Below are 17,089 nucleotides of genomic sequence, written 5' to 3'. Positions count from 1 at the left end.
ACTTGTTTTAAACTTATTAAAATTTTCAAGTGATTAAAACTAATTTTATTTTACTATTATACATTATAAGTTACTATCTTGTAATGACAGGGTGTGTTAATTGCTCCCTTTGCTTGTGTCTCAGCTAAAAGAAAATACGTCTTAGAGAATACTAAGGAAGTATTTTCATATTATTTTGAGATGTGTTATAATGTTGACTACGTTTTGTAACATATTCGTTATGATAACTTAAGTTGTAAGCATGAAAATATTCACGCAAATGAGATGGCTTAAGTGGGAGGTATGTGTCTAAGAAGGAAGTGCAGGGAATACTAGGGTATGAAGTACTCTTATCTAATTCACCAATGAATCTTGAGTTCATCCTATGTGATCAGTGTGACCTGTATTTTCCAGTCCCATCCTCGCAGCGTCACCACTTCAATACCATTCGCATTGCTCGTAACTAAACCCTAAGCGACGTTTACGACGCTGTGTTTACCGACTGTTGTGGTTGGTTCCCTCTTGGCTTGGATGGAGCACAGGTTTTTTACCCTGCCCTCCTCGCCCTTGACATGGAAAAGTATAGGGCCCGAGGACGCGTTGGAGCCTTTTGAGTTGGCGTGCAGGGGGTGCTTGGCGTGGGGGAATGTGCAGCACAAAGGGATGTGGTGGTGTTTGGCGGAGCGCAAGGGTTTCGGAGGAGTTTTTGTGAGTTCGGGGACCCACCGCGGCTTGCGTGAGGCGAACTTCTTGGGGACTGGGTTTCGGGGCGCGGGGAAAAGTTTTCGGTGCACTGTCGGGCGTCACTGTGCACGGGGGTGCCGGAGTCGGGATCGACAGCGGGGTGGAGCTGGTTGGGAGTATCTCGCCGTTATTTGGTGCTTGCTGGCGACTATTTATTTATTTAAGTAAGTTTGCACATACAACCCTGACGCCAATTTACAGTGAAATTTTTCTAACAATAACATGAATTAGACAAAATACAATAACGATATAAAACTAACAAAGAATTTAGCAGTAAAACATTCAATTGGCAGGCGGATGGGACTGAGCTTGTGCGGTGAATTTCTTGCATGACAGGTAAATAGGATCGATGGAAGGAGGGAGCGAATTTAGAAGGGAGGAGAGGCGATATGGAGGTGAGCGCTTGGTCAGGGAGATTCTGGGAATAGGCAGATGGAGTAGGGAGAGCGAGCGGGTGGAATGAGTCGGTATTCTGAAATTCAAGAGGAGTTCAGGGAAGTCAGAAGTCGAGTTTAAGATATTGTGTAGAAAGTCGAAGTCCAGACTAGAAGGAAAGAAATAGAACGTGTTAATAATAATAATTTTGTCTTTACTAATCAACCGAATTGAGCTTAAGAGATGGTTAAGCAGTTGGACATGCATATAATATATAAATAACAAATGGTAAAATCCAACCTTTAATGTATAACTCCACTACCGAACATGGTTTCGACACTGTATGTCATTTTCAAGGTGGCTTGGTTCTCTTGAGCTTCGCATTCAGATATACAATGTAGCATAATCATAATAATACATATAATATGAAAGATATATAGCTAGGTAGGTCCAAATATATATCGATGCCCTAAATGGGGGAAAACTTAAGCGGGAGGGATTCGACCCCGCGACGCATAGGGTGACATGTTGTATGAGTGGCAAAATCTCTAAATAATCTATTACAATTTTTTTACTTCAGAGGCGAAAAAGTATTCTTTCGGCATCAGTGATATCTTCGAGGGAAAATCAATTTGGCGCGTCCGGGCACTGAGCTGCGGGTCGTTATTCGTGCTTGAAACTAGACAGGAGAGAAGGGAATTATTTGAATCTTGCGGGAAGAGATGGCCTCTGTGGGTTGTCCGGAGAGCCCGTCTCTCTGTCTCATGTCTGGCTCTCTACGAAGTGCGGGCCAGAGGAAGGGAGTTATCGGCGCTATGGATACCAAGAGGGTCCATCAGGAGAGAAGCCGAAGACGGAAATGTCTTGTTAAGTCATCTAAATAAGTCTCCGCGCGGGGGTGTACTCATCTAAGGTCTCGGGAGCCGAGATTTTTGTAGTGGGGGACCGATAGGAAGGATTCTTTTCCATTTGGGTGGATCTTTTGTCGTCCTCTTTCGTTCGGTGACTTTGCGGGTCGTAATTGCCGCGTTGGATCGTGGTGCTAGATGACTTTTAGGACCAATTCGTGATCTGACTGTTACTTCCCGGCGAATTTATGACCCCATCCCTTTTTGATCGCCTGACCTCTTAAACGATGTCGAGGTGTAACTAGCCTACGCGTTTGTTTTAGCGTTTTTTTCTGCACCCAAAGTCCCAATCCTTCATCATTTTATCTAGCCATCACCCTATGATATGGTATTTTATTCATTTCTGTAACTTATGATGAATTATAGCGTTCTTGAAGCATAGTTACGAATTACAGCTTGAATTATAATTTGATTATAACAATTAAGCTTCGACACACAAGATTCAAATACATCTAAATCTTCTTACCTGCTACCAGATTATTCTACTCGCTTTTGTTCAGTCCTGTTAAGGGTAGGACTAGATGAAACCTTATAGAAAGTAATATAGCAGCATTAAAGAGGAAGCTATGTGTTTGCTTTTCTAATGTCCCATTGTTAAATTTTCGGTTTTTAATTGAAAAGAATTCGTGAGAAATAACACGGAATCGTGAAATATATCCTAGGTATCTCTCTGGATCTCCATTCTTTTTCCCATTACGCTCAGGAGACGATGTTTTCTCATTCGCTTGTATGTGTCGGTGTCGTTTGTAATTCAATGGGTCATTTGAATCTCCATTCCTTTCCTCTCAAGATAGCTTGTCGCGTAATAGCAATTTATCGACAATCAGGAATGATTGTTCCATCGTCACTTGTTGATATTGCCTCATCATTTAACGAGAGATCGACTCCAATATCGTCCTAGTTACAGGTAGCGACAGAATATTAAACAGTTGCGGATTTGTTTTCAAGGAGGCAGTGAATACTTTTTTATCGCTGTTGTTGAAATCGCCAAGCTAACGGCGTTTCTCGATGCAGACGTTTACTTTCTCACATCACGGACTCGTTGCCTACTCTGTGTATTCTCCGTAACTTACATTTGCCATTAGAGTTGAAATGGCTCGTTCATTCGCGAGGAAAGAATTTATTTCCTGGATTTGTCTTCACTCGTCGTCAATTAGTAATGCTGCGCTGTCCTCATAACTTTATGACTGCGGTTAAATGTTTCTTTCAGCCGCATGACGTAATTGATGAGGTATTTTCATGATGATTGCCGTGCTGTAATTCCTTCATTGACGGCGTTTATTGCCTTTGATTGCAGCAGTCAGCTCCCGTATTACCTCCGTGATCAATATTGCACTAAATCTTCTATATCTTATGTCTGAATCATCATTTCAAAAATGGTTCGAGCAGAATTACGATTTGCTCGTTATGCAATTAAGGAATCACATATCAGTTGACTTAAAGCGTCCTGCTTTCCTTTGTTTTGTATTTTTATCATTTAAACGAAACAGAATGTAGCATTGCAAGTGAATGGCGCATTGTTGTAGGCGAAACGGTAATTTTACTTTTCGTCGGCTTTAATTTATCTCGTGGACTAATGTAGTTGTACAGGTGGTGGTAAAAAGTAGAACGTATGTATGGAATGCTGTTTACGGTTTTAAAGGAATTTTTGACGCCCTACCATTGATACAGCTTAGAGATAATATCTCACAATCAGTATAATCTCACCATTTGCCGAAGTGAATTTATCTGTTTGCACCCATCGTGTATGTTATTTCGTAATCAACTCGTTACGTTTTAGCTATCCTCCTCGGTCCTGGCGTATTGTATACCATGCATCGGCGTTTTAATTTTTTTCCCGTTTGGCTTAGTGATATGTCGTTATTGCAACTAGTTCAGTACTTCATGACCGATGACAGCATTACACAGAATAATGATTCACAGAAATCGTTACTGCTGTTTGTTAACTTGTAACTAACTAGAAAACATTAAATTCAGACCAAAATAACGCTAGGTATGTCCCGGTACTGAGTAGGCTATCCGGAAAGGAAGTGGGGCTGGAAGAGATGCGTGCGGAAGGCTCTGTAGCGGCATACGTAAATTTTCCCGCCAAACCCCTGTGGGAAGGGGTGCGAATAGTTGTCTGGGGGACGAGCGTCAAAACAAAGGGGGTTGGCGGAGGGAAGGTTTTGCGAACCGGTAATCTGCCAGACGGATGCGGGGGTGGCAGGTGCTGCCCTCCCTCCCTACCGCGACGGCACTCCCTACTACTTCTCACAACCCTTCTCTTGGGGGACTTCTTCCGGTTCGGTCCCGCGCGTGTTGCTCCCGTCGTTGGCCGGCGTTGTTATTGTTGATGTTGTCGTGCGCGCGGCCGTTGCGTGAGTCTTTGCATCACGGGGTGGGGGAAGGGGGCCACGCCCCTCGGGAGGCCGTGCCCGTCCGTGCTTGGTCCGGAAGCTGCGGCACCCCTCCATTTCAGCGTCACGGGGAGATAGGGAAAACAGACCCAAGTTTGAGCGCCTGCTTCTGGATAACTTTTGGAGACCTTCATGTTGCGTCACTGAAAATCTGCCGAGTAATTGTTGAAAACATTGTTGTAGGGAAGTATGTTTTGTGAGCTTTGGAGGAAAAGGGAGAGAGTATGATTTTTAACTGTGATTGCCGAAATGTAAACACACCTTGATCGATAGAATACTTATGTAGTAATGAGGAGATGGTGGCCTTACTCCGTTAGAAAATTGACGTATTTCTAGCGAAGAGTTAGTACGAAGAATTCGGTGCGATTTTTTATAATTGTTCACGAAATGGGAGAAATAGCCTTTGGGTGCTCTCAACAAAAATGCTCGTAGATTTAGGTGGCCCAGGGTGTGCTCTACCCTCGCTTATCCAAAGTAGCACTTTGGTTTTAATCGATAAGCAAGTTTTAAATATTCGTAATTCGCGTTGTGAGAAGTCGCGTTCGGGCCTCATGGAAAATAAACGCGCCCCACTTTCGGCTTCTGTGAATGGATACGACCACGTTTGAAATTGAAAATTAAAAATAGAAATGGCAAAATCTACTTTTTTTTAGTAGATCTCGTAATGCCTTTGTGAATGGTTGGCCGATTCCGAGGATAGCGTTTGTGTTTATGTCGTTCATTTAGATTATGAAATATATTTCCGTTTAATATAATGCGAAGAGGAGTATTTCATTATTCTTGGTGCCCTCTTCTATTCTTATTTACCCACGAGTAGAGTCACGGGGTAAGTATAGTCGTTTTCTTATGTAGTTTAGATTTTCTCTCCGCTAACAATGAGGGGAATTGGCTGCATTTCATCGTCCGGAAATGGGGAGAAGAGTCGGGAGTGCTCGACGCCCCACGGTGACGCACTATCGCAACCGAATAACCGCCGCCACCTTGAAGTATGGCGACAGGGTTTTCGTAGAAGTGTCCGGGGCTCTCTTGTTTGCCCCCGCACCCACTTCCCCCGGGGGCCGTTGCAATGGGGGTACCAGGGGGCGAGGTCGTGCAAGAAACATTTCGCAAATGGAACCCACCCCCTAACTCGCCTATCTCTCCCCTCGGGGTGGGGGAAGGCGGTCTGCAACACTGCGACAGATGGCCTTCATGCGCTCTGCGGCGGTCCCGAATTCGCGAAATGGCGACCCCTGCAAGCTCTCTCTCCCCCCCAGGGTTTTCGTGGAATGGGGGGGCGGAGTTTGCGACTTTTCCTCTTTCTTCTTCTGTTCCCTCCTGTCCCTCATCCGTCGTCTCCTTTGTTACTCTTTCCTGCTGGGGTTCCAGAGAACCCCTCCTATCGCCGCCAAAATACAGGCGTGCACCTTCCCGAATCGCTTTCCCCTCAGGGCCTGTGTGTGTGTGTGCAGACTTGGTTCGTTGGTTGGCCCATTCTCTCTTTTGCCTGCTGCTCCTCTTCCTTTTCGCGATCTCGCCTCGCGATAAATGGCCAAAGTGGAGGTTGCAAAAGGTCGGGGAGGGTTGGACGGTGCGTGAAGAATGTCTCCGCCCAAGCTATGTGTCTGTGTCAACGGGGGAAACTGTTTTTGCCGTCAGGCCGGAGCCGGCTGTTTGCATGGTGGCTGCTAGGTGGACAAGGGACCCTTTTGCGCATACAGTTTCGCGTGGGCAGTTCGGACATTTTCGCGCGGGATGGAGTCCTTTCGGCAATTTCTTTTCTCGCGACCGTCTCCGGTCCACTTCGTGCAATTTATCTTGTGTGCGCACTTTTTCTCCGGTATGTCCCGTTTGGCGTGGTTTAAAAAGAGTGTCGCCGACTGTATTTGCATATCTCACTTGCGAGGGGCGCAGCGCTTATATGTACGTTTTTAAAGTGTCGCTGTGGAATATGAGCGTGATTTCAGGGTTTATCTCCCAAGTAGTAAATCAAAGCGATTTTTTAGCGCACGACTGCCATAGCTGTCTAGTTTCGGTAGGCATTCGCTGGGTCCTAAACTCCATCATAACCCCACAAAATGTATCGCTTCAGCTTTTTTGAAAAGCCTGTTGTGTTCGTCGGGATTCCTCAAAACTTATGCTGGATCAGTTTGGTATCTGCAGAGTTTTACCGGTAAAAGTTTAGGAAAAATAAGTATTTATGTAAATATTCTACAATGCGATGAGAGGAATTGTATAATTATCGGTTTCGTCCGTAGACCTTCAGGGATTGTTTTTAAGATATGATTTCTTTTACATGGAATACCGTTCAGACTTAAAATCTGTGTCTACATCTACATTTGCATAATACCCCGCAAGCCGCCTCAAAGGCGTGTGGCAGGCAGGGTACATAAACGTATGGTGACATATCTGCGGAACAACGAAACGGATCAAATTCTAATTCGGTGTGAGGATTTTGGTTTTGGTTGCGTAATCCACAACATCCGGCTTGGTTTTTGCGCACTTGCATGCAAATCCCAGCTCTGGAGGGTTTTCGAATGAGTAAATAGTTTTCTTTTTTTTTCCTTCGAGTTCCCCGATTTTAAGTCGTTTTCGCCGGGAATCTTTTGCGCAACAGAGTCGGTACTCTCCTCCCCAGCACTCTCGCTTTTCTTACCCAGCCTGCATTAAGTCGTCAAGGGCGCGCGACCCGAGTGGGTAAAGACCGTTTTTGCAAGCGGCACCGCTCCCTCGAAAATGTTTTGGCGCAAATTACTTGTCCCCCGTCGTACCCCGTCTGCTAAAACGGTTTTCTCTCGCCATCCAAAGTGCCCTCCATTCCCTCTGCAGAAATTAACCGCTTAGGGGGGGTTCTCTTTTTTTTCGGTTCCCGTTGCATATCCCCATTCACACCGTGATAACAGTGAGTACCCACCCCTCTTCAACCCTCTCGTAGCGCTCTTGCTTTCATCCCCGCTCCTTTTCGCAGTGATTGCAGTTGTTTTTAACGTCTAGCGCAGTCCTCGAGGTCCCGCGCGTTGGAGGACGTGTGTCCCTTAACGATGCAGCCGTTGCGTTTCCTGGCACTCCTTCAGGGTCTGAAAAGGTCTGTGGAGGCCTCCTTTACATGGGTCCTCCCCATAGTCTCTCCCTCGCGCTCTCCAATTATCCAATGCTCTGCAGGAAACGTTGGTACACATGTGCTCCGCCACTCCTCCGGGGGCACCACCAGCCGCCCGTGCCCTGAGCGCTCACCCTCCTGCTTCGGCTGTCTTTGGTCTCTTCTCCTGTCTGCCGCCAGCTGATGGCCTCTGTAGCCTACGTGAACTGACGCGTTCACGGATCTTATAAACGTTGTTATTGTGAAGGATAGTCTTTGAATATTTGTCATCCTTATTATGAAGGTTACTTACGCATGGCTTGCGTTTTCTTTAGGCATTGAAAAGAGTTGAAGCTAGTTGCTTCAGTGAAAGTGGTAAAAGAATTGGGCCTTAACAATATTTAGACCTTTAAGTTCACTTAGTGCGTATTACACAGCTACTTGATTCTCATATGTAGTTTCGACAATACTATGGCATTTTCAGGGATTATATTGCCTTCATGAAAACATAGTATTACGTAACTTTCGTGAAGAATTAAGTATTGGTGTGGAATGAACAGAATAATTTTTCATTTCCAAGTTACTGACTACGCAAAGTAAAGCTGCAAACTTAAAACGGTGGTCTGCAATAACATTTTCAATAATTTATGCAATAATCTGTCGTTACATTTACCACGTACCGATGATGTATGGGTGTAATTTCCGTTGAGTTCGAAAGATTTACTCGTGTGTCCCAATATTTTTCTCACTTTCATTGATACGAATGTTCTAAATCGATTGAAGTTGGCATAAAAAAACTGGAGTGGTTATTACTCTCGTTGCTCATGTGTAACCTGAAAGTCTAACCTACACGCATACTTTGGAAGTCAGACGTGTATGCATAACCTTCCAGGACATCAATCCCAGGCCAGTGTAAACAGTGAAACTGACAATAAGACAGCAGTTCGTAGAAGCTTTCAAGGTTAACTGTGCCAAATTAGCAAGTACAATTGTCACTCAATCATTGTCAGTGATTCACCCTTAGGTTATTTGTTACAGCTGAAGGTAGAACTCACCTCAGAATAAGCCACAGGCTGTATGATTTCCTTCATTCAGAGTACAGGAAGTACAGTACAGGGTTACCTCGTAAAAATTGGCAAACCACCAGCTAACCACCCTAACAGCTAACCACTCTATTAATGGATATGTGTGTGGAAGGAAGAGAAATCGTACATTATTCATGGATGGTGGAAGAAAGACCGAAAGGCGAGGTGAAGAGAGAAATGCAATCGGAGATTCTCGGCTCAAATGCGACAGTAACCAGCAACGGTGCTGCTTGTATGTTGACCTGTCTGGACAGGTATTCTTCCGATAATATTGACGCATTTCTTTCGGATTAGGAATTTTAGAGACGAAACCTAGAAATAGTGAAATAGTTTAGTTTTAGCGTTTGCAGAGAGCCTATCGCCGATCCAGGCGTTACTTTTTTCTTAAAGCGTTGATCATTAACGCGTTATTTGCGACCTAGCGATTTTATACTATTTTCCTCCCCTAACTGGGCTCATTCGTTCTCCTCGTTACCCTCCCCCGCGGTGGGTAAGTACTTACCACGCGAAAAAAATGTTTGTTTTTTTCTGCTCTCACCAACCCCACACTCGCCCCCATCGAATTTATTCCATTCGTGATATGCCCCTCGCCGCTCACGACTCCTTTGTTTCCGCTAATAGGGCGATCGTTTTCGTCGGGGTCGGGCGCGTGGCCCCTGAGGGGGGTCTGCTTCCTTGTCCCTGGCGAACAGTCGTTCGACGCCAGGAGGGTGCCTGAGAAAGATTCGACGAACAAAAGAATTTGGGGGGGTACAGGGCTCGCGTTTGATATCGGATCTTGCTCCGCGGGAGGTTTGTTTTTCCCTCGTTCGTATTTTTTTTTCGATTTTCCCTTGTGAAAATACCATCGGCGTATCGGTTTCGCTAATTTAGGCCGACTTTTTGATGGGGTAATTCCACTTTCGGTTGATGTTTTTTTCGATTAAGCTGTTGCTGTGTTTGGGGTTGATGTGTTGGCTTATGAGGGTTATTTTCTCGGATTCCCTGCCGGTTTGATTGATGGGAATATTTTGGGAAAGTTGTAGGCATTTTTTCCGGTTGATTTGGTTTTTCAGAACTGCCGCCAAAAATTTATGCGCCAGCATTCGTGGTGGGTTGTTAAGAGTTTTATTTATTATTAAGTGTTTTCGATTGATCACGTTTACTAACTTAATTCGTGTCTTGTTTCACTAAGATCTGATGTTGTCTCCTGATAGTATTGCGTTGCCGTCAAGCTTTATATCTAAATTACAGTTCGTTTCCCATAGGTAGATATTCGTATTTATGCTATTGGTATATTCTGAAACTCTATCACCTTTTAAAGGCCTAGTAAATTATCATTCACGAGGAGAGGATTACCAAAGGTGATAAATAATATGAAAATTTTCTGGTATGGAAAAGGAAGAACGCACATAAGTTGTAGTGAAGCGCTTCCCATGCTGCTGGTTGTTTGTATCATGCGTGTTCAAACGTTATTTATTCCCTGCGTTTTCGTCAAGAATTGGGTAGTGGTTCCTGCTAAACATTGGTAGTTATGCGAGGCACTCGGCTAGATTGTATTGGATGCAATTATTTCCAAGAATATTGATCCTAATTAATGTGGTACAGCTCTTTAGCAGTACATGCCGTTGGCTGTATATAATTGGCTTTGAACATTATGTGGCTTTGATGTCCAGGTGCAGGCGAGTGCGACGTTATTACGATTTCTGTATTCTGATGCACGTGGCATTGTCAATGATAGAGGCCTTCCTCCATTTACCTATTCCACTAAATGGGTCGTCCAACTCTTTGTTATGGGCACTCTTTCGTGGTTCCCTTGTTATTGTTCTCTGTATAAGTGAGTTCTCAATGCGTGACACTTATCGTTTTCCAAAAGGGCTTTTGTCAATACTATTCGTCATCCTAGATATATTTGTGAAGTATCCAACTTCAGAAATGGTAATTTATTGCTAGAAATATATATTCCAATCAAATCAGGGTGCACTGCGTCAATAATTTGTCCACATTTCGGAATTAAGTATTATTATACATGCCAGGTGCTTTAATATTGGCAGGTGGAGACTAGTGCGACAGCGGGAAGATTTCTGTATTCTGGGCAGTGTGAACAATGGAACATTTTCTCCATTTACGTCCTCTTGTACCAAAAGGGAAGTCCACCACTTCGTCATGGGCAGCCTTCCGTGGTTCCCCTGTGAGCATTGTCGGGATTAGTCAGTTCTCAATTCGTGACACTAATCGTTTTCCGAAAGGGGGGGTCATGTCCGTGCTAGTCGTCATTCTCCGCAGGCCTGAGGTCGTCCCATGCGAGCGTTAGGGCGAGCGGGAAGTGGAGGGTTGTTGGCTTTTAGGGGACTGCAGCCACTTTTCCTATAGACCCAATCCTATTGACGGTCACCGTTCTCATCCCTCGTGGGGGAGATAAGATGAAGAAGGGGATTGGGCATTGACGCGCGAAAAATGAAGTCATTACAATTCGACATCCATCAATTTCCCATTTCTCGGTCGGTTTTGTAAGATCATCCATCCGATATTTCCTTCGGCCCTGATCCCCCATTTAGTTTCCTTTCCAATCCGTCGTTGTCTGGCTGTTGTCGGCAGCGGCGTCGCTGTGGTCTGCCCCGAATGTGGCCGTGTACGATTATCCAATCTCCTATTACTACCGCCCCTTGCCTCTCGCTCAAACGATTAGTTTTGTCTTTTTACCCTCTTCACCTCCGCCAGCCTGTGCACTCGTATACTTGTCTGTCTGAGGCTTTTCATTCCACTTACCTTACTTGTTTACCCACCTTACTTACCTTCTTAGTATCCTTATGGTCCTCCACGGCCGCGAATTCGATGATGAACGAATAAAATCGATCCTCTTGAAAAGCGTAGTGCATAATTACTCTTTATAAAAGGTTTTATTTATTTTATAATCGTGGATAACATGGCTGTATGTACAAAATGGTAAGAAATCGGCTACACGTCGACCGGTCAAGGAGGGCAGTGTGGAAATAAAATAGGCGTGGTGACGAGGAAAATTTCCCATGAGATATACCAAAAACGGTTGGTTATCAATAATAATACAAAGGAAACAAATCCTTCGGGGATGACAGCGGGGTTAATATATTTGACTGAAACATTTTGATGTCCCGATCGCCATCACTATCAATGGTAAGGGGTAAAGGGCAGGCTATCGAAACGCATTGGTTAAATATCTTAACTACGCTATCATCCGTAGGATACTTCATTTATTCTGTCCCCTAAATCTCTAAATCCCACCGTGACAATATAGTGTTTAAACCTGCTTAGTTTGAGATGGGACACAGGCTGGGGTGGTTAATAGCGTTAGCCTTTTAAATCCTATCTTAGCAGGTAGAATGACGGTAATAATCCATCAACTATATAGTAGATGGCGTTATTTTGTGGAACCGTGTGACAAATAGCACGATCCCTGAGAAATGTTTGTATGGTCCGCTGATTTTTATTAATCGACCCTTGTTCTGGCAAAATATTCCTATTCAAGGAAGTGAAAGCGAAACTAGGTCGATTTATATAAATAAATGAATTACACCAACGCATCTCCGTGGTTTTGTTACATGATAAAATGTGTGGCTGTTCGTAGTTCTCTCCTCCTGCTTTTCTCCCAAGTTTTGCGTCCTCTTCGGCCCCCCTCGAGCCAAGAGTCCCTTGCCGCCGTCGCAGGTGTGACAGGAGCGGGCGAAAGTGGTGGGTGGGGTGGCGCAGAGCATTGTGGGTGTCGTGTCGGGGGCTGTCCTGCGGAGGGCCAGATAAGCCCCCTTCCCCCGCCTCCTCTTGGCTGGATGAATCGCGGTAGCTTAATCATCTCCTCCATCGTCTCCTCCGCCCTCAGCCGGGGGCTTTTATCGCCGCCCCCTTCCACTTCCACGCCGGGTGGTCGTTTTGGGGGAAAACGGGGACGTTTTGGCGCTCGGATATTTGTGGAGGTTCTTCCCAGGGGGTGGTGGAGGGAGATTATTCACGCCACGCCGTCTGCTGCGGCCGGACGGAGAAGTGGAGGAAGAAATCCCCTTCCCCAGCGCGGAAATGGCAAAACAAAGCGTTCAGTGCCCGTTGGAGTTTCCTACGGGAGTGTCCTGTGTTTTTTTTTAAGTCTGGATCGTTTCTCCGGGTGTTTTTGTGATTGTGGCTTGAGGTGTATCTGGTTTTGGTATTGAATTCTAGTCGGCATCGTTAAGACAAGCCTTACCCTTGGGAAGTTCATTGAGGAGTTCTGCTTCCTTAATTTCATTCTGGAAACTTACTCATGTTTCCAATCTCCAGTTAAAACTGGGAATTATCAAGTGTTTTTAATTGCTGGGAAATTATCGGAAAAGTAACCCGAAAGCGCGATTCATCAAGATAATTTGTATTTCCAACGAGCAACGGATATCGAACCACCTGAGACCCGACAGTAAATGCGTAAAGTCATCGGCCTTTTTGGTCTTAATGTTAAATTATTAACGAACGAAGTCTAACCATAAAAGACCAGTAGGAAATGCATAAAGAAATTTCCCTGAATGTACTGACTTTTATTTACTTATTGGTAACAACCGTGTTGTATTTTAATGCAGTTCTCTTGTTATAATAGAGCAGAAAGAATCGTTTTGGTCAATGAATCGGGTCCCATTTATGACCTTCTGATCCTCAATCTCTTCCCTTTGTCAAATTTATTCAACCCGTATCCCCTGAGCTTCATAATGTGGGAGTACACGTTTCAGCCCACTCCTTTCCTCCGTCCATTGACGGCCTAACAATGGCCATTTCGTGTCGAGATAGTGGCCGTTTTTGCGCTGCTGACGCCAAATTTTATGAGACAGAATCGCCGGTGCCGTGCGTGGCGGTCAAATTAGGGCCAATGGTGCGGAAATACGGGGTGTCACAAAAGGCCCCACACTCCCCTCTCCCCTGTTAACCGTAATCTCTCGCATCCCCTCCCCCACAAAGTATACCTTTTCCCTTCCCGCGTGTCCGTGAACTTCGATTTTCTCCTGCAATTTCTCCTATTTTCCTTTATTGTTCCAAAACGCGGAAAACTTGTACAGATTGATTAATCATCAGGTGTTTTCTAAAACATTAATGGGTTTTTATTACTGGATGATGCGTTGGATATTGCTTAAATTATGTCTTTCTAAAATGTTGTGATTCCCTGAAAACGAATGATGTGATACTGATTAAATTTCCAATAATTCCCATTCCTTATAAAAAACCAATAACCCATTCCTAATAAAAAAATTAATTTATTTTACAGTGGGATAAAAAGTTTACAAAAATATTTTCCTTAGTTCATTATTATTTTGGTTGGAGGAAAAATTCCTAATTCTTCTGAATAATTGTTATTAGGCCCATCGGTTGCCTTATGGGTAGGTACGTTTAGCGAGCAATGCGGGTCGCCTAGTTTGGATTTTGTAGAGGAAGTATTATTTCCTCTGGAAACGAACATAGAATTCATCAGCGAACAAAATAATTTTATTCCCGTAACGAAAGAAAAAACTTCTTTTAAAGATATTCAGCTATCTAACACCTTTGATCAATTTGTCACCCGGACCTAGAAACGCTGCTCAGTGGTATCAGCTCATCAAATGATACTATCCTCATTTTGGTATGGATTAATACTCTATATCGTGTAAAATATGTAAATTGTATTTTTCCCGCCTGCATGACTGTTTATCGTAATGAAAAAAATGTTGCGAGGCATTAGAATGCATCATACCGTTATAATGAGACCCTGATGCTCACACAAATTTCACTTAATTTCATTTACTTTTCGGGTGCAGCTAATGATGCGGCCGGGAGCCTCTTTATTCAAACTTACGGGCATTTAATCCGGGTAATTATTTCCGTCATTCTGCCGCCCCGGTGTAATCCTCCACCGTTATTTTCCCTTCCCGCCTCGCATTCCCTCCTCCCCGTCCAAAAAACGCCCCGCATAAATAAGCAGTGTATTTTTCCGGGTGTCCGATTCAGTGAGCGTGGCGCGTGCCCAAAGTGGGCGGGTGGCCCACCACGCCCCCCCCCCCCGGGTGAAGAGGGCCCGCCGAGATGGAGGCGGTGCCGGGAAGGCAAGGAAAGCTCTCGGACCTGCCCTCCTTCTCCACTCTGTAATTTCTCGAGTTAGTCCGGTTGTTTTTTATTTGAAGAGTCGACCTGAAGCTGAAGAAGACTCGTCGCTCCCGCTCCTGCGGTCTGTTTTGGTGTGGGGTTTACTCGCTTAAGTTTTAAGCGCTATTATCTTCAAAATTTCATGACCAGCGTTTACCGAGACTCAAAATTGATAGTTTCAGGCCAGAAGTTTTTCAAATGCATTTTTTTTATACCGAAGAAATAGGCAAATGCTGACCAAGTTCTATTATAATTATCCGAATTTCTCATGTGATACTTAGGCTTTCATCTGGAGCATAAACGTTTATACTCCGTTGTGCGATATTTGGAAAGCATTGGTGTAGTTACGGAGAAAACAAATGAAATGGGCCTGTACTATTACAACCTTAGCTGAAAATTACTTTGGAAATGTAGAAATTGTTTGGCTCTTGTTACTTTCACCCTAATCATTGAAATATCTCGAAATTTTAGCAGATCACTGGCTAGTTTTACTCCCTCATTTTGTTGATATTGTGTTGATTTTTTTTATATCTGCATCTCACGATATTCAGTTTATTAGGTTTGGTAATAGTTTTCATGATGTATGAATCTTTAAATACGTTTATCAGATGTAATTCGCTTGTCAATTCCTTGTCACATGCATGTGGAAATTTTAAGATTATATATGACTATGATGAGAGTCTTGTTCTATCACGAGTGGATTTATTAACTTTTCTTTTGTTGCTTCGGAGGAGTTTATTTTTGCTCGCATTAAGCATTCTGGGATGGTATTTTCACCGTATCACTTTTGGCATCGGTAAAAATATTGACAGCGGTGGGATTCGAACCCACGCCCTTTCGGACTGGTGCCTAAAACCAGCGCCTTAGACCGCTCGGCCACGCTGCCTACGAATCGTTGATGAGGTATGGATCGATTATATATTATTATCGCTGCTGATATATCAATCCGCGCTTGGAAGTTATGTGAGTTTACGTGTTTTGAATTCGTACGTCAGGCAATACTTAAGTTCTCAAGCTATAACTTAATTGAAGTCAACTCGTGAGAATAGGGTACTTTCCTTCATCAAAGAAAACGAAAGGCATTAATTGCGATTCGTTACCCACCATTAGTGTATTCATAATACACAAATTATTTGGTTTTTGAAATACCGGTTTAGACGAATGGCAAGGGTCTAATTTTATCCTCATTTGAAAAAGGCCAGATTGGCGCCCATGCGATTCCACTCCACGTGACGTCACAGGGACCTAGTTTCTACACGAGAGGATAGGAGTTATACATCGTCTGAGGTTACCAATGCATGCATGAGGCACAGAGTTCAGGGAAACATGTCTTAATAATCACCTATCAAAACTGGCTAAGGTCGGAAAGTTTTCTTCGTTTGATAAGGTATTAATAAACCTTTTTTAAGCCAAGCGCTACCAGCCAGCAAGGTACTCAGCTACCCGCTAGCATCCTGCGTCCTATCAGCGCTCAGAGCCTCGATCAAGGTCACCTCACAAGGCGGGAGGGGGAACCAGAAGTGCGTCGCACGGACTTTTTCCTATCATTCCTACTTACGCGTCGCGTTTTCGCGCGCTTGAAATTTTTCACTTTTCATTTAATCGCGAAAAATAGATATCGTCATTTAAAAATCTAAAAGCGTGAAATACGTACTCCAGGAGTAATAATCTTTCGATTTAGGCAATAAAAAAATAATAGGAAACCACCCTATTTTATCATATGCGTGTCCAACCAATCAACTTCAGTGTGCGGCGTGTTTTCAATCTCTGTCATAGAAGGATTGAATAAAGAAGAGATGATAAGTGAGAACAGTGCTACATTTCATTTATACCCAAGGGTAGAATCACCGGTGATGATTCAATTTATCATCGTTTCCTCCAGCGGTTCTCTACGTTTTTCCACCTCTTTCCTTGAGCTCACCTATTCCCCGCTGTCTTTTCCTCCAGTCGCAAATGGAAGGGGCCGTCGGGGGGTTGGCGGTGGTTTTATAATCGTCTCGGCTCCGAGCTCCCTTTCGTCGGCGGCCAAATGAGACGTGCCCACGAGGAAGAAGCGCGGCCTCTTTCGCCGTAGGAGTATTAACGCCGTAAAGTTGGCTTTCATTTTCGCCGAGTGGCTTAAAGAGAGGCGGGGGAGAAGAAAGGGAAGGTTGGGAGGGTAGTGGATTACTTACTCCAGCAGAGAGAGAGAGAGAGTGGGGATTTGAGGATTTTCTATGGGCTCTCGTAGGGACCGTCGAGGGGAGGAGGTCTTTTTGTTCTCTCCGACCTCGAGGAGGTTAATTCTCAAATTAATTTTTTCTTTTTATTTTTCGGGCGATGCCACGGAGAGCGGTAAATGTCTTTTATTTCGTCTTGTGTTGTCGGTCGACTTATCCTCTAGTTATTCAACATTTCAGTTCCAGAAGTGATATAAATTAAATTTTATTACCATTAGGCATATAAACTAGCAATGGACAA

The 17,089-nt window shown here is 44.1% G+C and overlaps 1 protein-coding gene and 1 non-coding gene across 3 annotated transcripts in view; one reads left to right on the top strand and one right to left on the bottom strand.

Annotated features, from left to right (window-relative positions):
- The window catches only part of LOC124157652 (bromodomain-containing protein 4), a 577,672-nt gene that overhangs the window by 534,181 nt on the left and 26,402 nt on the right, over nt 1-17,089 (top strand). The gene's annotated exons all lie outside the window — the stretch shown is intronic.
- Trnal-uag lies at nt 15,436-15,515 on the bottom strand. Its single transcript has one exon. It is a non-coding gene; the product is annotated as a tRNA-Leu (tRNA).

This window comes from Ischnura elegans, chromosome 4 (assembly GCF_921293095.1).
Source record: "Ischnura elegans chromosome 4, ioIscEleg1.1, whole genome shotgun sequence".
NCBI lineage: Eukaryota > Metazoa > Arthropoda > Insecta > Odonata > Coenagrionidae > Ischnura > Ischnura elegans.
The sequence above is the reverse complement of the archived record's forward strand: the minus strand, read 5'-3'. Positions and strand labels throughout refer to the sequence as shown.